Source organism: Ovis aries, chromosome 6, assembly GCF_016772045.2.
Source record: "Ovis aries strain OAR_USU_Benz2616 breed Rambouillet chromosome 6, ARS-UI_Ramb_v3.0, whole genome shotgun sequence".
Taxonomy (NCBI): Eukaryota; Metazoa; Chordata; class Mammalia; order Artiodactyla; family Bovidae; genus Ovis; species Ovis aries.
In genome coordinates this window covers 17,726,646-17,745,346 of record NC_056059.1, presented here as the reverse complement: position 1 = coordinate 17,745,346, position 18,701 = coordinate 17,726,646, and the positions used below count along the sequence as shown (strand labels likewise).

The following is an 18,701-nucleotide window of genomic DNA, read 5'->3' as shown; positions in this document are numbered from 1 at the left end:
ATTTTGGTTATTGTTTTTCAGCCTTAACGAGAAGCAAATCAATTAACAGGACTTATGACACTGTAGTTAGTCACCTAAGGGAAAGTATTATTAGCCTCATTAACTTGGAGAATCCTTCCAGCTCACATCTAGAGTTAATCATCGTACGGACCCACGACTAACCCTGCCGGGCAGTCCTGTGACGTTAGGAAACCCCACCTCTTTGACCTAGGCCCGGGCAATACCCCGTGAGTAACCGCTGGTGCCCCAAGTCCACTCGCGCGGACAGGAAGCAGTTCCCGAAAAAGGCGAAATGCGGGGGTGGGGGACGTCTTCCCGGCCCCACCCTTGAAAGTTGCAGGGAGTGGCACCCCAAGAACTTTGGCAGATCGGTCTGTGTCGCCGCTCGGGGAGGTCGGCTCCAGCTTTCCCTGCCTGAGCCAATCTGCCCTGCCTGCCAAGCCCCTCCTTCCCTGCACCTTTAAGGGCTGGAAGAAGAGAGTGTCGGCTGAGGTTCCCTTCTTAAGAAGTCGCACCGGTTTTTCGAGCTCCGCTCTGAGCCCGGGGAGCCACGGCAGCGGGGAGCGGGCGCCTCCGAGTGAGTCACTGTTTGGAAATGGAGTGGGCGGGCAAGGGTGTGAGAGAATGAATGATGTCAGGAGCGCGCAGGGCGGCGGGCGGGGAGAGCGGGCCGCGGGGCCGCGGTAAACACCGAGCGCCGCGCAGCGGGCCGAGCGGGGAGACCCCGCCCTCGGCGCGCACGGAGCCTTCCTCGGCCGCCCGAGCCCGGCCGGTGCTGCAGCGCCGCCGAGAGCGGCCCGGAGAGCGGCTTGCCTGGTGGGGCCGAGGCAGGAGAGGGCTAGACCCCCGAGCAAACTTTCCAGGGGCTTCAGCCGGGGGCGGCTGCGGCAGCCAGCTCCGGCCCCTAGCGGATCCCGGCCCGGGAGCTAGTGCCTCGGGCTGGGAAGGTCTGGAGCCCCAGCTGAGAGCGGGTAAGGAGCACCCGAGGGGCCGGGGAGGAGGATGGGCTGGAAAAGCGGCGCGGCGCGGGGAAGGGAGGGTGGACTGCGAACGCGGACGTGGCTCTAATTCGGCCCCTAGTCGCCCCGCCCCAGGGCATCCTTCTTTGATTTTGCCTGGTAGAGGATGGACGTGTCTTCGTCTCTTTGCTCCGAGCGTTCAACTCATTCATTTGCAGTCATTGCGGGTAACTCGGTCCTGCCCGTGAAAGGACCCAGATTGAACCGTAGGTTGTCCAGAGCCACTCTGGAGGTCAGGGCTAAAGTTTACGGAGCCGGGGGAGGGACTGTCTTGAAGCTTTTTTGAGAGGCACTTACCGATGATTTGTGAACAGTAAGAGCCCAGGTCTGGGCTGCCCGCACTGAAACCTTTCAACATTTGGCTTTCCAGAGTTACTCCTTAGGAAAGGGAGGTCTGGTGTTGCAGCGCACATAGGTAGGAGCGGACCTGCCTACTTTGAGGTACGGATAGTTAATAGCCCGCGGCAACGCCTTAAAACAACTCTAATGTCAGGTTCTGTTGTTTTTTTTTTTTTTTAATCAATCTTTACCATTCTGTTTCGTCTTGCTTGCTCTAATAAGACCATAACATCGTTTTGACACGTATGTTAAATTTTTGAGGAGATTCGGTTGTTTAGTGTCTCTGGGTAGGCGTGGATTTTGAACTTTTCAAATCCTTGGTTTCATTCCTAGTCTCATCTATTATCGGTGGGTTCTCAGTTACATTAAACACTCAGAACCAGCAAAACGGGACTGTAACTACTTCAGAGGCTAGTAATGAGGATTAAAGCTCAGAAGACCTGTCATGATGTCTGGCGTGAAGCCGACCTCAACAAATTTTAACTGTTTGTGTATAAATAGTGTGTTAGTGACCTAGCAGCAGCAGCAGTGTGTTCCAGCTGGCATAGGTAATCATCAATTAATTTCCACAACGTTTCCTACTTACAGACCTGGTGGGTTGAGGTTTAGCGTGTGAAATCCTTTGGCAGGTTCGTCAGAGTGTGGTGATGTCTTCAGGAAGTTAAATGCTTCCTTGTGGATACCCGTAAGATTTGGTATGTGTGTGTCTTGGTCGCCCAGTTGTGGCCCAGTCTTTGCGACCCCATGGACTATAACCCGCCAGGCTCCTCTGTCCATGGAATTCTCCAGGCAAGAATGCTGGAGTGGGTAGCCATTCCTTCCCTGCTCCAGGGGATCTTCCTGATCCAGGAATCGAACCCAGGTCTCCTGCATTCCAGGCGGTTTTCAGGAAGTTAAATGCTTCCTTGTGGATACCAGAAAGATTTGGGATTCCCACGCCATATTAGGGAAACTGCCATTCACTCTTTAAACAGAGTCAGAGCAGTGGCTGAAAGTGGCAAATGGAATTCGGAGTTAGTTATGGAGAACTCTCTACCCTTAACTGGTGTTTTTTTTTGTTTGTTTTTTTGTTTTGTCTTAAAATATATATATATAATCAGTGCAAAAATGTAGTCCTTTCCTTCCTTGCTTTGCTGCTTGTCTCACTTCACCATAGTCTTCTAGTTGAAGTTTTTTTTTTTTTTAACGAGTTAATGTTTAATTTGATTTCTCTAGTTTCATTTTTAAGCAGAGCTGGTTGACTTATGAACATGGAGGGAAACAGACACCTTTGAGTTACCGCCTCTTGTCCTCGGTTTCTCTTTTCACAGAGTTTTATAAAAGCCTCTAGGAAATATTTGCAGGGATAGAAGCATTTTGCTCAGGTGTTATATTAAAAACAATTGTTTTTACCATATCTACAACAACTTTTAGGGTCAAAGGACTCAGGGAATCCTCCACCTACCCACCCCAACCCCCCACCCCCCCAGTGTGATGTAGAGATCTGGTCATCAGAACCCAGAAGACCTAAGGCTATCCTGGGTGGTAATTTACTGGCTGTGTTGTTACTTTGAGCAATTTATGTAAACTCTCTGGAATTCTTGTGGGACATTTAAACGAAATACAGGGAAAAAAATAGAAATAATCTTACATCTATGCAAATTGACATTGGAATACAAATGAGAACTTTTTTTCATGCTTAACCTTTATTCATTTCAAGAAGCTTTAAAAAGTTTGCAATTTATAACAATAGAAAACTATTACAATCGGTATTTGAACATCAGATATAGGAAGCTATGCACTTACTGTTTGTTTTGTTGCTAAGCCGTGTCCGGCTTTCTGTGACCCCATGGACTGTAACCTGCCAGGCTGCTCTGTCCATGAGATTTCCCAGGCAAGAATACTGGAGTGGATCGCCATTTCCTTCTCCACAAATGAGAACTTTTTAAAGAAGTGATACTTTGAAGTGAGATGTTGTTTTCTTTTTAAAAAAGGAAGAATTACTGAGAATTCTAGACAGTTTCAGAGTAGAGTATCTTACTCACTTTTATCCAGTACCCCTATGGGGGATTTGAAGCCTCCATCCTGAACTATAGTTATCAGGTATTTGTTCAGTTGGTGAATGTTTAGTGAGCAGCTACTATATTCCAGCCACTGTGCTATGTACTAGCAATGCTAAGATGATGGAGGCACTCTAACTGGCTTTCAGTCTGGTAGAAATAGCCCCTAAGTTTTGATTATGGAGAGGAAGAAAGAGAGAGGAGTAGGGAATTGGAAGGAAACCAGAAGTGACCAGGCCATGATAGGCTGCCTTCCACTGATAATTTGAGGTCTATTGCTATCTAAAGTATGCTGAATTGGGGCTCATAAGCTATGAGGCTGAACAATGTAAGTATGCTTTGCTTTACCCAGTAAAAATATTATAGACAAATTTGGCCCATAAATAATTTTAAACGCATCAGAGCAGACTTGTTTAAATGAAATCTGAGGGGTAAAATCGGTTCAACCAAGATTTACTTACTGTGAGGAAAGAAAGCACTGTTTAAAATTTTAAGAGAATAATCATTGTGTGTGAGTAGTATTTCAATTTATTTTTCCTCATAAGTAGCATTTAACTAAAAAAAATAAGTAGTATGTCACTTGTAGAGGTTTAAAAGTACAAGGTAATCAAATCAGCCACCACCCAGAAAATTCTTAGTGTTATATTCTTAAATCCTTTATCACCTGTAATACGCTTACTCTGAGCCAGGCAATGTGACAGTTACTCTATATATTTAGGATCCCCTGTTATGCTCACCCCAACCCTATGAGTTAAGTGTGATTATGGAGGGAAAGGCTGATTTAGAGAAATTAACTTTCCTAAAGTTACACAGGTAGAAAATTATTCTGTATGAAATTGGTTTGTTCTCTACATACTAACTTTTTTTTAAATCCCCATCCAAATATGGATGGCTCTATATCACTGAAATATATGCTTAAACGACATGTTTTATAGTTTTCGGTTGAATGACTGCATCTCTAGCAGTCTCCTATTGTTGGACAGTTAGTTTCCAGTTTTCACTATTTTAAACAGCTCTGCCGTAAATATTCTTATGGCTGTATCTGTGTGCAATTCATGATTATTTTAGTCATTTTGCATTTTAAAAAGTGAATTTTGATCTTTAATTTATGTGCCTTTTTCCCCCCACCATATTCAGGATTAGAAAACTTTCTCCTTTCTCTTTAAACTTTGTTTTAATTTCTATGTTCCTTTAGTGTTTCTTATAAGATTTCAGCAATAGGATCAACATTCTCTGTGGAGCTGCACAGTCGGTCCATAGCTCATTACCCGAGGGATTTATCTGCTGAAAATGGAACACTGAGGCTTTCTTAAAGCACTATTTGTGTTTGTATTATTGCTATTAGACAGAAAGCTGAACTTCTTTTATGGGGAAATATAGCCGAATGGAGCAGTACTGACTTTGCCAGACAGAAAAAAATTTTTAAAAAGACTTACTGAAGTAGAGTTGGTTAACAGTGTTGTGTTAATTTCTGCTATACAGCAGAGTGACTAAGTTATACATATATATTCTTTTCCATTATGGTTTATCACAGGATATTGAATACAGGTTTCTGTGCTATATAGCAGGACCTGTCTGTCTGTCCTATATGTAATAAATTGCGCTGTTAATCCCAAACTCCCAATCCTTCCTTTCCCTACCTAGCTCCTTCTGTGGCAACCACAAATCTGTAATTTATGTCTTTGAGTCTGTTTTGTAGATATGTTTATTTGCATCTTATTTTAGATTCTACATATAAGTGGTATCATATGGTGTTTGTCTTTCTCTCTCTGACTTTTTTTTGCTTAGTATGATCATCTCTAGGTTCATCTCTGTTGCTGCAAATAGTATTATTTCATTCTTTTTATCAGTTCAGTCAGTCAGTTCAGTCGCTCAGTCGTGTCCGACTCTTTGCGACCCCATGAATCGCAGCACCCCAGGCCTCCCTGTCCATCACCGTCTCCCAGAGTTCACTCAAACTCACGTCCATCAAGTCAGTGATGCCATCTAGCCATCTCATCCTCTGTCGACCCCTTTTCCTCCTGCCCCCAAACCCTCCCAGCATCAGAGTCTTTTCCAATGAGTCAACTCTTCACATGAGGTGGCCAAAGTACTGGAGTTTCAGCTTTAGCATCATTCCTTCCAGAGAAATCCCAGGACTGATCTCCTTCAGAATGGACTGGTTGGATCTCCTTGCAGTCCAAGGGACTCTCAAGAGTCTTCTCCAACACCACAGTTCAAAAGCATCAATTCTTCGGTGCTCAGCTTTCTTCACAGTCCAACTCTCACATCCATACATGACCACAGGAAAAACCATAACCTTGACTAGACGGACCTTTGTTGGCAAAGTAATGTCTCTGCTTTTCAACATGCTGTCTAGGCTGGCCATAACTGAGTAATATTCCGTTGTAAATACGTGTCACACCTCCTTTAGCCATTCTTCCGTCAGTGGACATTTAGGTTGCTTCCATGTCTTGGCTATTGTAAATAGTGCTGCTGTGAGTGTGTATCTCAGAAAAGAAATTCTGTTTCTACAATTTACGTCATTGGTACTTAGCAGGATAGGCAGATTACGTTTTGCAGATATTACATTTAGCAGATTTATCACCAGGTTTAGAATAAGCTCTTTCATTTTTAAATAAGCCATCTTTAAAGAAAATCTTAGAGACTTCCCTGGTGGTCAAGTGGTTAAGACTCCCTGCTTCCAATGCAGAGGGTGCAAGTTTGGTCCCTGTTTGGGGAGTTAAGATGCTACATGCTGTGCGACCAAAAAAAGAAAACTTAGACATTTGTTCTTTGATCTCTTAAAAAGTGTATCATTGCTAAGACATTTTCCAGTTGATTTAATGAAAGTGCCGAAAAAAAATCCATTAGCTAGCTTTCATTATAGGTATAAAGCATATGTTCATTTAAACATTTCTCACGTTTTATTATAATATCATACTGTCTTTGCTACTCTGAGTCATACTTTTTTCTTTTGGGTTTATATTTCCATATCCAACACACATTACCTTATCCTCATGATTTTGATAAATGATATTGGAAAATGAGTCGTATTCAATTCAACCTTTTTATATAGAAACTCAGATCAGTTCAATTTATTAATTCCTAACAATAATTATTAATTCAAAGCAGAATTTAAAGAAACAGCTAATAAAATTACAGTATAAATAGGATAATCAGTTATTTGATGATTGGTTTTCCCTGCTGTAAAACCCTCTATGATCATTTGCTTGCAGTTTAAAATTCAGCCTCAGAATTTTGTGCCTTTCGCTTGACGGTGTTGCTTGAAACGTCCAAACAAACTTGTACATGTTCTTGTTTCTTTTTTAAAGCAACATTAGCTGGATTGAGTGTTTGTCTTATGTTTATACGTTTTCTTTCAGTGGATCCCTTGTACTCTTTAAAAAGAATAAAACCACATAATAAAAGTGTTAAAGAGGAGGGCATAAAAGGAGATGAAAGATAATTTTGAAGCCAAAGTGTCCGGAAACTGCTAGTTACTCAAAGTCAAATGAAGTAAACAACTGGAAAGGCCCTCCAGGCCGGTGCCATTTCTCCACCTGGTATTCCCTGTGCTGAGCTTCGTTTTGTTGTTGTTCAGCCGCTAAGTAGTGTCGAATTCTTTGCGAATGAAGAATGGAGCACGCCAAGTTCCTCTGTCCTCCTCTGCCTCCCAGAGTTTGTTCAGATTCACGTCCACTGAGCTGGTGATGCTCTCTGACCATCTCATCCTCTGCCACCCCCTTCTTTTTTTGCCTTTAATCTTTCTCAGCATCAGAGTCTTTTCCAATGAGCCAGCTTTTTGCATCAGGCGGCCGAAGTATTGAAGCTTCAGCTTCAGCAACAGTCCTTCCAGAGCTTCATTTAGGGCAGAGAGAGAGATACCCAAATGTTAGGGCTTGGCCTCAGGCAAAATTGTGAAATTGAGCTGAAATACTCACCGTAGGGTATCCTTAACTCTAAGTTTACCTGACAGGACTTGCTCACACAAGAAAGTGCTTGATAAATACCTGTATAAGGGGAAATGCAAATTGAAACTGTGGAGCTGGAGGCGTCATATTTATGAAAAACTAGGACTAATTCAAAATTGGGAGGAGAGTATACGTCAAGGCTATGTATTGTCACCCTGCTTATTTACTTTAAATGCAGAGTACATCATGTGAAATGCCAGGCTGGATGAAGCACATGCTGGAATCAAGATTTCCGGGAGAAACAATCAACAACCTCAGATATGCAGATGATAACATTCTAATGGGAGAAAGGGAAGAGGAACTAAAGAGACTCTTGATGAGGGTGAAGGAGGAGACTGAAAGCTGGCTTCAAACTCAACAATCAAAAAACTAACATCATGGCGTCCAGTCCCATCAATTCATGGCAAATAGATGGAAAAACAAGTGGAAACTGACAGACTTTATTTTCTTGGGCTCTGAAATCACTGTGAATGGTGACTGAAGCCATGAAATTAAAAGACGCCTGCTCCTTGGAAGAAAAGCTATGACAAACCTAGACGGTGTATTAAAAAGCAGAGACATTACTTTGCCAACAAAAGTTTGCATAGTCAGAGCTATGGTTTTTCCAGTAGTCATGTACGAATATGAAAGTTGGACCATGAAGAAAGCTGAGCACTGACTAATTGATGCTTTTGAATTGTGGTGCTGGAGAAACTCTTTGAGAATCCCTTGGACACAAAGGAGATCAAACCAATCAATCCCAATGGAAATCAACCCTGAATATTCATTGGAAGGACTGATGCTGAAGCTCCAATACTTGGGCCACCTGATATGAAGAGCCGACTTATTGGAAAAGACTCTGATGCTGGGAAAGAATGAGGGTAGGAGGAGAAGGGGGTGACAGAGGATGAGATGGTTGGATGGCATCACTGACTCAATGGACGTGAGTGTGAGCAAACTCCAGGAGATAGTGAAGGACGGGGAAGCCTGGCATACTGCAGTCCAAGGGGTTGCAAAGAGTCGGACGTGGCTTAGTGACTGAGCAACCACAGGAGCTGAGTATCAACTCTAGAATTTAATCACCTCGTTTTTGGTTTTGTTTGTTTATTTATGACTGCACTGGGTCTTTGTTGCTACGTGTGGGCTTTCTCTGGTTGCTGTAAGCGGGGACTACTCTCTAGTTGCGGTGCCTGGGCCTTTCTATGTGGTGGTTTCTCTTGTTGTGGAGTACAGGCTCTAGGCAAGTGCGCTTCAGTAGTTGCAGCTCACATGCTCTTTGAGCTCAGGCTCAGCAGTCGTGGCTCACGGGCTTAGCTGCTGGGTGGGACCTTCCTGGACCAGGGATCGAGCCCTTGTCCCCTGCATTGGGAGGTGGATTCTTAACCACTGGACCACTGGGGAAGTCCCTTTAAATAAACTCTTTTCAATTAAGATGATTAGAAATGCAAAATACTCGATGAGTCAAACTTTGTGAAAAAAGCTTTTCCATAAATGGGAGGGACTCAAGGGAGGAGTTGCCCTGGAGATGGGAAAACAGATATGCAAAGAAGGATGCAGATGTGCCAAAGGCAGATTCTGTGTCCCTTGGGAAGACATACCTAATCCCGAGGCTTGCTGGGATTCAGCTCCTGCTGTTGAAACTGGGATCACATGTGATCCTGGAGGATCTGGCCTCCCAGGAGTGAAAATGCACGTTAGGGGCCTCTCTGACCTGCTCGGCTGATGAGAACCATCCTGGGAAATAGCTCTTAACATGAACCCCTCCCAGATGGGCTAAGGATGCTTTTCCTTACCTGGGAGTACTTTAAGTAGGGAGTCTGATCTGACTAGAGAAAGTGTGAAGGAATGAGTTTTCCTTTAGGGGTAGGAAAAAGTGTTAATAAGTGGTTCTAGATCAGGCATGACTTAGCTAAGTGGGTTGCACACCTCCAGTGAGAAGCGAAGACCTTTCAGGAAAAGACTGGCAGCAGTAGCTGAAAATGAAGCTGAACCTTTAAGACAGAGAGATGGCCAATGCTGACCTAGACAGCATATTAAAAAGCAGAGATATTACTTTGCCAACAAAGGTCATCTAGTCAAGGCTGTGGTTTTTCCAGTAGTCATGTATGGATGTGAGAGCTGGACTATAAAGAAAGCTGAGTGCCAAAGAATTGATGCTTTTGAAGTGTGGTGTTGGAGAAGACTCTTGAGAGTCTCTTGGACTGCAAGGAGATCCAACCAGTCCATCCTAAAGGAGACCAGTCCTGGGTGTTCATTGGAAGGAGTGATGCTGAAGCTGAAACTCCAATACTTTGGCCACCTGATGCGAAGAGCTGACTCATTTGAAAGACCCTGATGCTGGGAAAGATTGAGGGCGGGAGAAGAAGGGGATGACAGAGAATGAGATGGTTGGATGGCATCACCGACTCAATGGACATGAATTTAGGTAAACTCCAGGAGTTGGTGATGGACAGGGATGCCTGGCTTGCCACGGTCCATGGGGTCACAAAGAGTCAGACATGACTGAGCGACTGAACTGAACTGAACAAGTTGGTTCTCCAAGTTTCACCAGACACAGAAGCCAGAGATAGTGCAGTGAAATAGTGATGGTTAAACAATGTTGAGTACTCTTGAGTTAGGTTCTAGAGAAGATTAAATCACATTCTCTATCTTCAGGCAGCCCTGCACAATAGAAATTATATTCTCTCCACTGTGGAAGTAGGGAAACAATTTAGAAAGGTCAATGTGCTCAAGGCTGTGAAGCTGGAAGTACGAGGAGCAGGGCCCGCTGATTCTCATGCCCACGCTCTGCCCAGTAATCCCCCGAGGTGTTTTGTAATCTCTCTGCTAGCTTTGGAGATACAGCAGGTTTGAGGTTTGAGGGCATGTATTTTGATACGTGGTTGTGTACCACCCCATCTCCTGGAATGTTTCTCTGGTCTGTGCTGCCTTCAGGCCATGAAGTAATACCAGAGAGGCGAAGGCCCCATAGGCTTACTCAGGCCAGCTTGGATTTATGACCCAGGAACAACCCTTTACCATTAGGTGACTATGAGCAACTTCCTGCGATGAGTCTCCATTTCCTGGCTGTGAGATGGGACTAAGATAGTATTTACTTCCTGGGGTAACTATGAATCATGCTACTTTATATAAAACACTGAGGCTGATGCTCGGTTCATTGTTAATATTTGGTGGCTCCGCCATCACTTTTTTGCATATAGACTCTATTTATCACTTTTAAAACAAAGGATTCATTCCTGCTGTCTCAAGGATCAAATTGTTTCTCATTATTTCTCATGAAGTTAACATGTTTTTAGGTAATGGAATGACCGTTTGTCATATCTCGCCTCCATTGTAGGCTCTGGGTCCTATCTCTTACCCTCTCCTCTTCCTTTCTTTCGGGGTTAAAATAAGAATTTTTTAAATTGATCATCCATTGCCATTCAATTCAAGAACTTTCATAAGAAGTGTATAACATCAGCTGTGAACGCTGACAAGCCTTCCAGGCTCCCATCACGATACGCCAGGCCTCTCCGCAGATGCTGGTAGCAGTGGCGAGCACAACACCACGGTCCCTCAGAGCCCAGCCTTCTGAGGAGGATTGTACCATGAGCTCCCTGTCCCAGAAAGTGCCAAGGCCATTAAGGGTCACAGACCCTACTGTCTTCCCTGGACAGTGTGCTGGGCATCTTTCTTTAGGAGGCCCTGAGACGGTTTATCTAACACAGCTGCTACTGTTTTCTGAGATTTGCATTGGATCTGTAAGTTCTTTAACCATCCAGTTATTACTGCCCCATAGTTGCTTCCAAACTTTAGTATCAGCAAAGGGCATTTTTTTCCTGTTAAATTAACAGCTCTGTGTGTGTGTGTGTGTGTGTGTGTGTGTGTGTGTGTGTGTGTGTGTGTGTGTGTGTGTGTAAGTTTATAAGCAGCAAGCAGGAACATTTACAATTTTATTTTCCAAACACTTAAAGTGCCCACTATGTGCCAGGGTTTGCTCTGAACAGTTAGAACTCTTCTTCATCTGTTCCTCCTTCAACACTCTGAGACAGATGTTATTACTCCCATTTTAAGAATCCTCTTTTGAGACACAGTGGGCAAATTTTTTGTAGGCAAGTTGTTACTTGCCTACAGTCACACAGGTGATATGAGGCAAATCTGGGTCTTGAAAGCGGACAGTTTGGCTGTGGTGTCTGAGCACTGCACTGTTTGTAGAAAGCTAGTGTGTATTTCTCCAATACTCTTGCCTGGAAAATCCCATGGATGGAGGAGCCTGGTGGGCTGCAGTCTGTGAGGTCACGAAGAGTCAGACACGACTGAGTGACTTCACTTTCACTTTTCACTTTCCTGCGTTGGGGAAGGAAATGGCAACCCACTCCAGTGTTCTTGCCTGGAGAATCCCAGGGACGGGGGGAGCCTGGTGGGCTGCTGTCTATGGGGTCGCACAGAGTCAGACACGACTGAAGCGACTTAGCTGCAGCAGGAGCAGCAGCGTGTATCTTGCACTTCAGGCCTAATTTTGTCCTTGCACGTGAAGTTTTAGCAAAGGAACATCACACCTGTCCATACATGCTATCAACTCCTTATGATTTACCATGTAGAGGACTACAGCTAGGTCATACATTTGTGTCACTATTGAAATATGTTGATGATTGGTATCATTTTTCTGTATAAGCTTGTGAGAGCTCAGTCAGGCTGGGTGTTTTGTCTGAAAAAGGAGCAGTGAGTTCTTTCTCCCAGCCCCCTGATCAGTACACTCAACTGAACCTATTCCTGCTACTTTAATATTACTTATTTTTTAAATTTTAGGCTTTCACTTATTATAAATTAAAATATTAAAAAATCCTCATTGTAAGAGAATAGCTTGAACATGTGAGAGGTTTCTTTAAATGTTTGCTAATTACTCTTGGACAAGGTGGCAGGCAGAATAATGGTACCGCAAAGATGTTCACATCCAAACCCCCAGAAATGATGAATCTGTTATTTTACTTGACTAGGAGGGATTAAGGTTGCTAATCAGCAGACTAAGGATATAGAGACTATCCTGGGTTATCTGGGTAGACCCAATGTAATCACAAGGGTCCTTATAAGCGGAAAAGGGAAGGAGAAGAGTCAAAGAGTTGACACCATTAGAAAAACCCAAACAGCCATTGCCAACTTCGAAGATGGAAGGAGGCCCTGGACCAAGGGATGCACGTGATCTCGAAGAAGCTGCGAAAGGCTGGGAAATGGATTCGGGGCCTCCAGAAAGGGGCACAGTCCTGCTGACATTTCAGTGTTAACCCACCGAATCTCCTTTTGGATTTCTGATTTCTCAAACTGTAACAGAAGAAATTTGAGTTAATTTAAGCCAGTGAATTTATAGTAACTTATACAGCAGCAATAGGAAATGGATAATACAGACAGTTACTGGCACAATCAGTGCTTTGATTTTTTTTTTTTTTTCCTTTATCCCAGCCCCGTGAGAGAGCTGCTTAATCTCATGACTTATTATATGGACTGGTCAGGTATAGCAGTGTTTACACTTTGGAGGTTGTTTTAGTTTGCATGTAAACTGAACCACCTTAGGGCAGAGGGACTTAGCTTTTGATAATTTTATACATTTGTATATTTGTATACAAGTAAATGGGCTTCTCAGGTGCCTCAGTGGGTAAAGAACCTGCCTGAAATGCAGGAGATGCCCGAGCTAGGGGTTTGATTCCTGGATTGGGAAGATCCCCAGGAGGAGGGCAGGGCAACCCACTCCAGTATTCTTGCATAGAGAATCCCATGGACAGCGGAGCCTGGCAGGCTACAGTCCATAGGTCTCAAAGAGTCAGACATGACTGAAGCCAGTAACTGAGCACAGCACAGCACACAAATATATACTGTGCATTTTAAATGACTGTATCAAGGTTTTAGCAAAAAAAGAAAAGTCTTATTGATTCCAGAGCAGGTCGAGCCTCTTAGCCTTTCATCAGATTTACCCAATAGAAATGTGGCTCTGCACCCCACGTGGCAGCCCTTACAGCCTTGCATTTGTTTGGGGTAGGATGATGGTCCACATATGATGCTGGTGATGGCTGTGGGCATTATTGCTTGAGTTTTGACTCCAGATTCCTTTTATTTTATTTTAGTTTTTTTATTGAGGTATGGTATATTACTTTCAGGTATACAATGTAGTGATTCAGATTTTTTATGGATTATACTCCACTTATAGTAATTATAAGGTATTGACTGTATCCCCTGTGCTATACAACGTACCCTTGCATGTGTGAATGCTCAGTCGCTTCAGTCGTGTCTGACTCTTGGTGACCCCTGGACCTTAGCCTGCAAGGCTCCTCTGTCCATGGGATCCTCCAGGCGAGAATACTGGAGTGGGTTGCCATGCCCTCCTCCAGGGGATCTTGCTGAAACACGGATCAAATCCGCGTCTCCTGCAATGCAGGTAGATTCTTTACTGCTGAGCCACTGGGGAAGCCACAACATATCCTTACAGCTTATTTATTTTATACACGGTAGTTTGTGTTTCTTAGTCCCCTATCCCTATCTTGCTCCTTCTCTCTCCCCACTGGAAACCTTTAGTTTATTCTCTATATCTGTGAGTCCGTTTCTTTTTGTTTTATTTGCTAGTTCGTTTTTTTAGATTGCACATATAAGTAATAACATAAAAGATTGGTCTTTTTCTGTCCAACCTGTTTCACTAAAGTATGATATATCCTCCAGGTCCATCTGTGTTGTTGTATGTAGAAATTTTCCTTCTTTTTATGGCTGAGTAATATTCCGTTATATGTACATTATCTCACATCTTTATCCATTTGTCTGTTCTCCTTGGAAGGACAGTTATGCCCAACCTAGACAGCATATTAAAAAGCAGAGATATTACTTTGCCAACAAATGTGCATTTAGTCAAGACTATGGTTTTTCCAGGGGTCATACATGAATGTGAGAGGTGGAGTATAAAGAAAGCTGAGCACAGAAGAATTGATGCTTTTGAAGTGTGGTGTTGGAGAAGACTCTTGCGAGTCCTTTGGACTGCAAGGAGATCCAGCCAGTCCATTCCAAAGGAGATCAGTCCTGGGTGTTCATTGGAAGGACTGATGTTGAAGCTGAAACTCCAATACTTTGGCCACCTGATGCGAAGAGCTGACTCATTTGAAAAGACCCTGATGCTGGGAAAGATTGAAGGCGGGAGAAGAACGGGACGACAGAGGATGAGATGGTTGGATAGCATCACTGACTCTATGGACATGGGTTTGGGTGGGCTCCGGGAGTTGGTGATGGACAGGGAGGCCTGGCTTGCTGTGGTTCATGGAGTTGCAAAGAGTCAGACACAACAGAGCGACTGAACTGAACTGAACTGAACTGAGGCACTTAAGTTGCCTCCATATCTTGCCCATTGTAAATAATGCTGCTATGAACATTGGGCTGCCTGTATCCTTTCACATTAGTGTTTTCATTTTCAAATATATACCCAGGAGCGGGATGGCTGGATTGTATTGTAGCTTCATTTTTTTTTTTTTTTTAGGAACTTCCGTATTGTTTTCCACAGTGGCTGCACCAATTTACCTTCCCACCAGCAGTGTGCAAGTGATCCTTTTTCTTCATATCCTCACCAACAGCTGTGGTCTTTTTGATAACAGTCATTCTGACAGATGTGAGGTCAGAGTCCTTTTACTTCTTTTCTTTTTAAAAAATTTTTGGCCATGCTGCTCGGCTTGCTGGATCTTAGTTCCCCAACCAGGCATCAAATTCACACCACCTGCCATGAAAGCATAGAGTCTTGACCACTGGACCACCAGGGAAGTCCCTCGCTTTATATTTTTAAAATCTGTTTCTTGCTCTGCTTGCCTAGCAATGTTATTATGAATTCTTTGAGAGCAGGAGCACTTCTATACAAGGGCTTTTCAAACTTATTGTAATGAATTAAAACAAATAAAAAGTAGCATCATACATTGGGTCATCTGTAGTAAGTACCTAGAGGGTTGTAGACCCTCGAGTAGACAGTATCTTGGAATCAGCATGTCAATTATGGAAATTTAAAGTAGCAAGAATTATCATAATGAATGGGGTTAGTTTGGGGGCTTTTTTTTTTTAAGGAATCCTCCAATAACAATCTTACATTGTAATTTGGAGACAGCTTCATCAGTTAAGGATTGCCCTTTTGTGCAAAGTAGAAATAGCACCAGCGTAAGAACTAAAATCTTGGGAATTTTCTGCTTAAGAAATGAAATAAGGGATAATAAAGGATTTTTGGTAATTTTGAAGAAATATGGGTGACCATTAGCTAGATGATGTTATCTATATCTATAGCATTTTCTTTGTGACCCCATGGACTGTAGCCTGCCAGGCTTCTCTGTCCATGGAATTCTTCAGGCAAGATACTGGAATCGATAACCATTCCCTTCTTCAGAGGATCTTCCTCACCCAGGAATCGAACCCAGATCTCCTCCATTGCAGGCAGATTCTTTACCATCTGAGCTACCAGGGAAGCCCCTTTCACAGAGGGAATAGACTGTCTCATGCAGAAGCAGAAAAAAAATTGGAAACTCTTAAAACCATGGTGATGGGATATTTGGAGTCACTTTGCTAAAAACACATTTTATTTAATCAATATATTAAACTGTTATCATATTTAATATTAATATTAATGTAAACATTCTTGACATTTTAACTTTTTTTCTAAATCTTCCAAAAATCCAGTGTGTATTCTCCACTGCCTGCACATCTAAGCTTAAGATTGGCCATACTTCAAGTGCTCAGGAGTCACGTGGGCTTAGTGGCTGCTTTGCCAGGCATTGCAGCTCTGACCAGCCTTATCCTTAAGGAACAATACCCTGCATGAATCTGAGGTTATCCTTAGAATATCCCTTAATGGTTGTCATCCATGACTTCGGTGTGTTGTATTTTATAAACTGAATTATCTCCTGGCATTACTAGAGAAAACTGGTTCTGATTCCTTTTGCTAGAATGAATGAACAGGCTGAACGGTACAGTGAACTCTCTCTCTAAGGTTATCTGTAATATAAATTTGTGAATATCAGTGCCAGCGGTGTGCCTGGGCCTATAAATGAAATATTTAGATTATTAGATTCATGTGTATAGAAAGGATGGCTGCTCATATACCTTTGTGAGCTGTGGTGCGTGGGATGTGGTGGTGCCTGCCCTGGTCGTCACGCTTTTCTTGCCCTGTTTATATGCATGATGTTGCTTACTAATTTGTGTTCTTGTCCAGTTGCTTATTGTGACAATTTAGGAAGCAAGGCCACTGTAAAGCCTAGATCAGAGAAATCATTACTTGGTATCAAATATCAGTGTGCCAGGAATAGATAAGATTAGACTGTAAGGAGACTCAGGTTCAGTATGAGAAGGAGAGAAGAAGAGAGAGAGGGATAAGCGAGAGGGTGATGCGGGGAGAGAAGAAGGGAGAGACGGAGGAAGGAAGGAAGGAGAGAGGGCAGTTCTGTGCAGGAAAATCACCTAAATGCAGAGGAAGGAAATCACGATGGATGATTTTGTGGCAGAAAATTCCCCCAGCCACTGGGCAAGCTGATGTTCTCACTGAGGCCTCAAGACAGGTTGCTTTGGGTTTCATAAATATATTGACTTTATCAAATACCTATACTAAACAGGTAACTGAGATTAGACCCAAGCCCTCCTCGGTTTTTTCTGAAATTGATTAATGCATCCAACACTATTTTTGAATACTTGCCGTGTGCTAGACTTTATTCTTGATTCTAGATTTCAGTGAACAATAGACAATCAAAGTTTCTACTCTTAATGGAGACTGTATGAGTTTAATGTGTTGAGACAGGAAAAAGTGCTGAAAAGGGAGGTTGAACAGATGATAAGCAAGTAAGATTAATAAACAAGATCAGTTCAGATTTGGACCAGTTCTTTAAAGGAAATATGCTGAGAGTGACTGGGGAATCCTACCCAAGCATGGTCAGGAAAGTTTTGTCAAAGAGGTTGAACTTGCACTGAGATGTGAAGGGTGAGAAGGATCCAGCAGAGGGGACAGGCTAAGTGCTTAGTTATGCAGGGGAAGGCAGGGAGGCCAGTCTGGCCACAGTGTCTGAGCAGGGAGGCGTGAGAAAGATGGTGCCCCGGCACGCAGGACCCAGTGAGGAGGGGTGTGTGTGCTGAGTCGCTCCAGTCTGTGTCCAACTCTTTGTGACCCCAGGGACCATAGCCCGCCAGATTCCTCTGTCCATGGGATTCTCCAGGCATGAATACTGGAACAGGTTGCATCCCCTCCTCCAGGGGATCTTCCCAACCCAGGGATCGAACCTGTGTCTCTTATGTCCTGCTTTGAGAGGCGAGTTCTTGGCCACTGATGCCACCTGGGAAGCTCAATTTTGTTAGTTCTGTAAATTTTACTCCAAATGCAATGAGAAAGCATTGTGCAGTGATCTGAGAAGGAGAAGCAGGGAGTTCTCTGGTGGTCAAGTGGCTAGTACCCTGAGCTCCCAATGCAGGGGGGCCCAGGTTCAATCCCTTGTTAGGGAGCTCGATCCCGTATGCTGACACCAAGAGTCCACATGCCTCAACTGAAGACCCGCGTGGTATGCTGCGATGAGGATCGAAGCTCCTGTGTGCTGCAGCTAAGACTTGGCACAGCCAAATCCATAATTTTTTTTTTTTTTAAGAAGGAGAAACACATGACCTAATGTGGGCTGGAGCTGTGTGGTAGTATCAGAGATGGAGAGCAGTGGATGGATTTGAGAGGTTTGGAGACAGGATTGACAAGACTTAACTGATAGGCCTGGATGGGTGAAATGACAGAGTAGGAGAAATCAAGCACAAATCCTGTTTGTTTGTTTTTTTCTGCTGGATGGGGGGATTGTAGCGAATAGGGTTCTGTTTTGGCCAGCTCATTGCCTAGTTGACATCCTAATGGAGAGAGTTCTCAAACGACCAGCAATGATTCTGAAAACTGAGTTCAGGGACAAGATCATGGCCAGTGGTGTCAGCACAGAAGTGCTATATAAAGTGACGGGAAGTCTAGAGTCACCTGGGGAGATTTTGGAGGCCCAGAAGAGAGGCAGAGATTAGGCCCTGCAGACTAACAGAATTGATAAATAGGTCAAGTGCGGGGAGAGCCAGGAGTAACCAGCGAGGTAGGAGGAGGACCAAAAAGGCAGCCTTCCAGATGCCAACAAAATTGAGTGTGTAAAGCAGGATGGAGTAATCAGTTCTGTTCTGAGCTCTCGAGCTGAGTAAGATGAGAACACAGTGTTCACTGGGTTTTACAATGTGGAGGGGTCCTTTACGTGGTGATCTTGTTGAGCATTTTAGAGGAATGATTTCAAGCACAAATGCCTTGACCGCCAGCCTCCCCCTCATTCTTTCCTCACTCTTTCCCTTCTCCCCATCACCCCCATGGGCCAGGTGTCCCCTCTTTGTTCCAGAAT

General features: G+C 43.7%; 1 protein-coding gene across 8 annotated transcripts in view; it reads left to right on the top strand.

Annotated features, from left to right (window-relative positions):
* Positions 1–365: 365 nt before the first annotated feature.
* The window catches only part of SGMS2 (sphingomyelin synthase 2), a 95,621-nt gene continuing 77,285 nt past the window's right edge, over positions 366–18,701 (top strand). For 2 of the 8 annotated variants that reach the window (XM_060416811.1, XM_060416812.1), the window contains exons 1-2: positions 366–577; positions 14,816–14,949. The gene's annotated coding sequence lies outside the window, so the exon portion shown is untranslated. Of the gene's footprint in view, positions 578–658; positions 972–1,100; positions 1,461–14,815; positions 14,950–18,701 lie in introns of those variants that run through there. The other 6 variants (XM_027970825.3, XM_042251157.2, XM_004009638.6 and 3 more) reach the window with 4 other exon arrangements.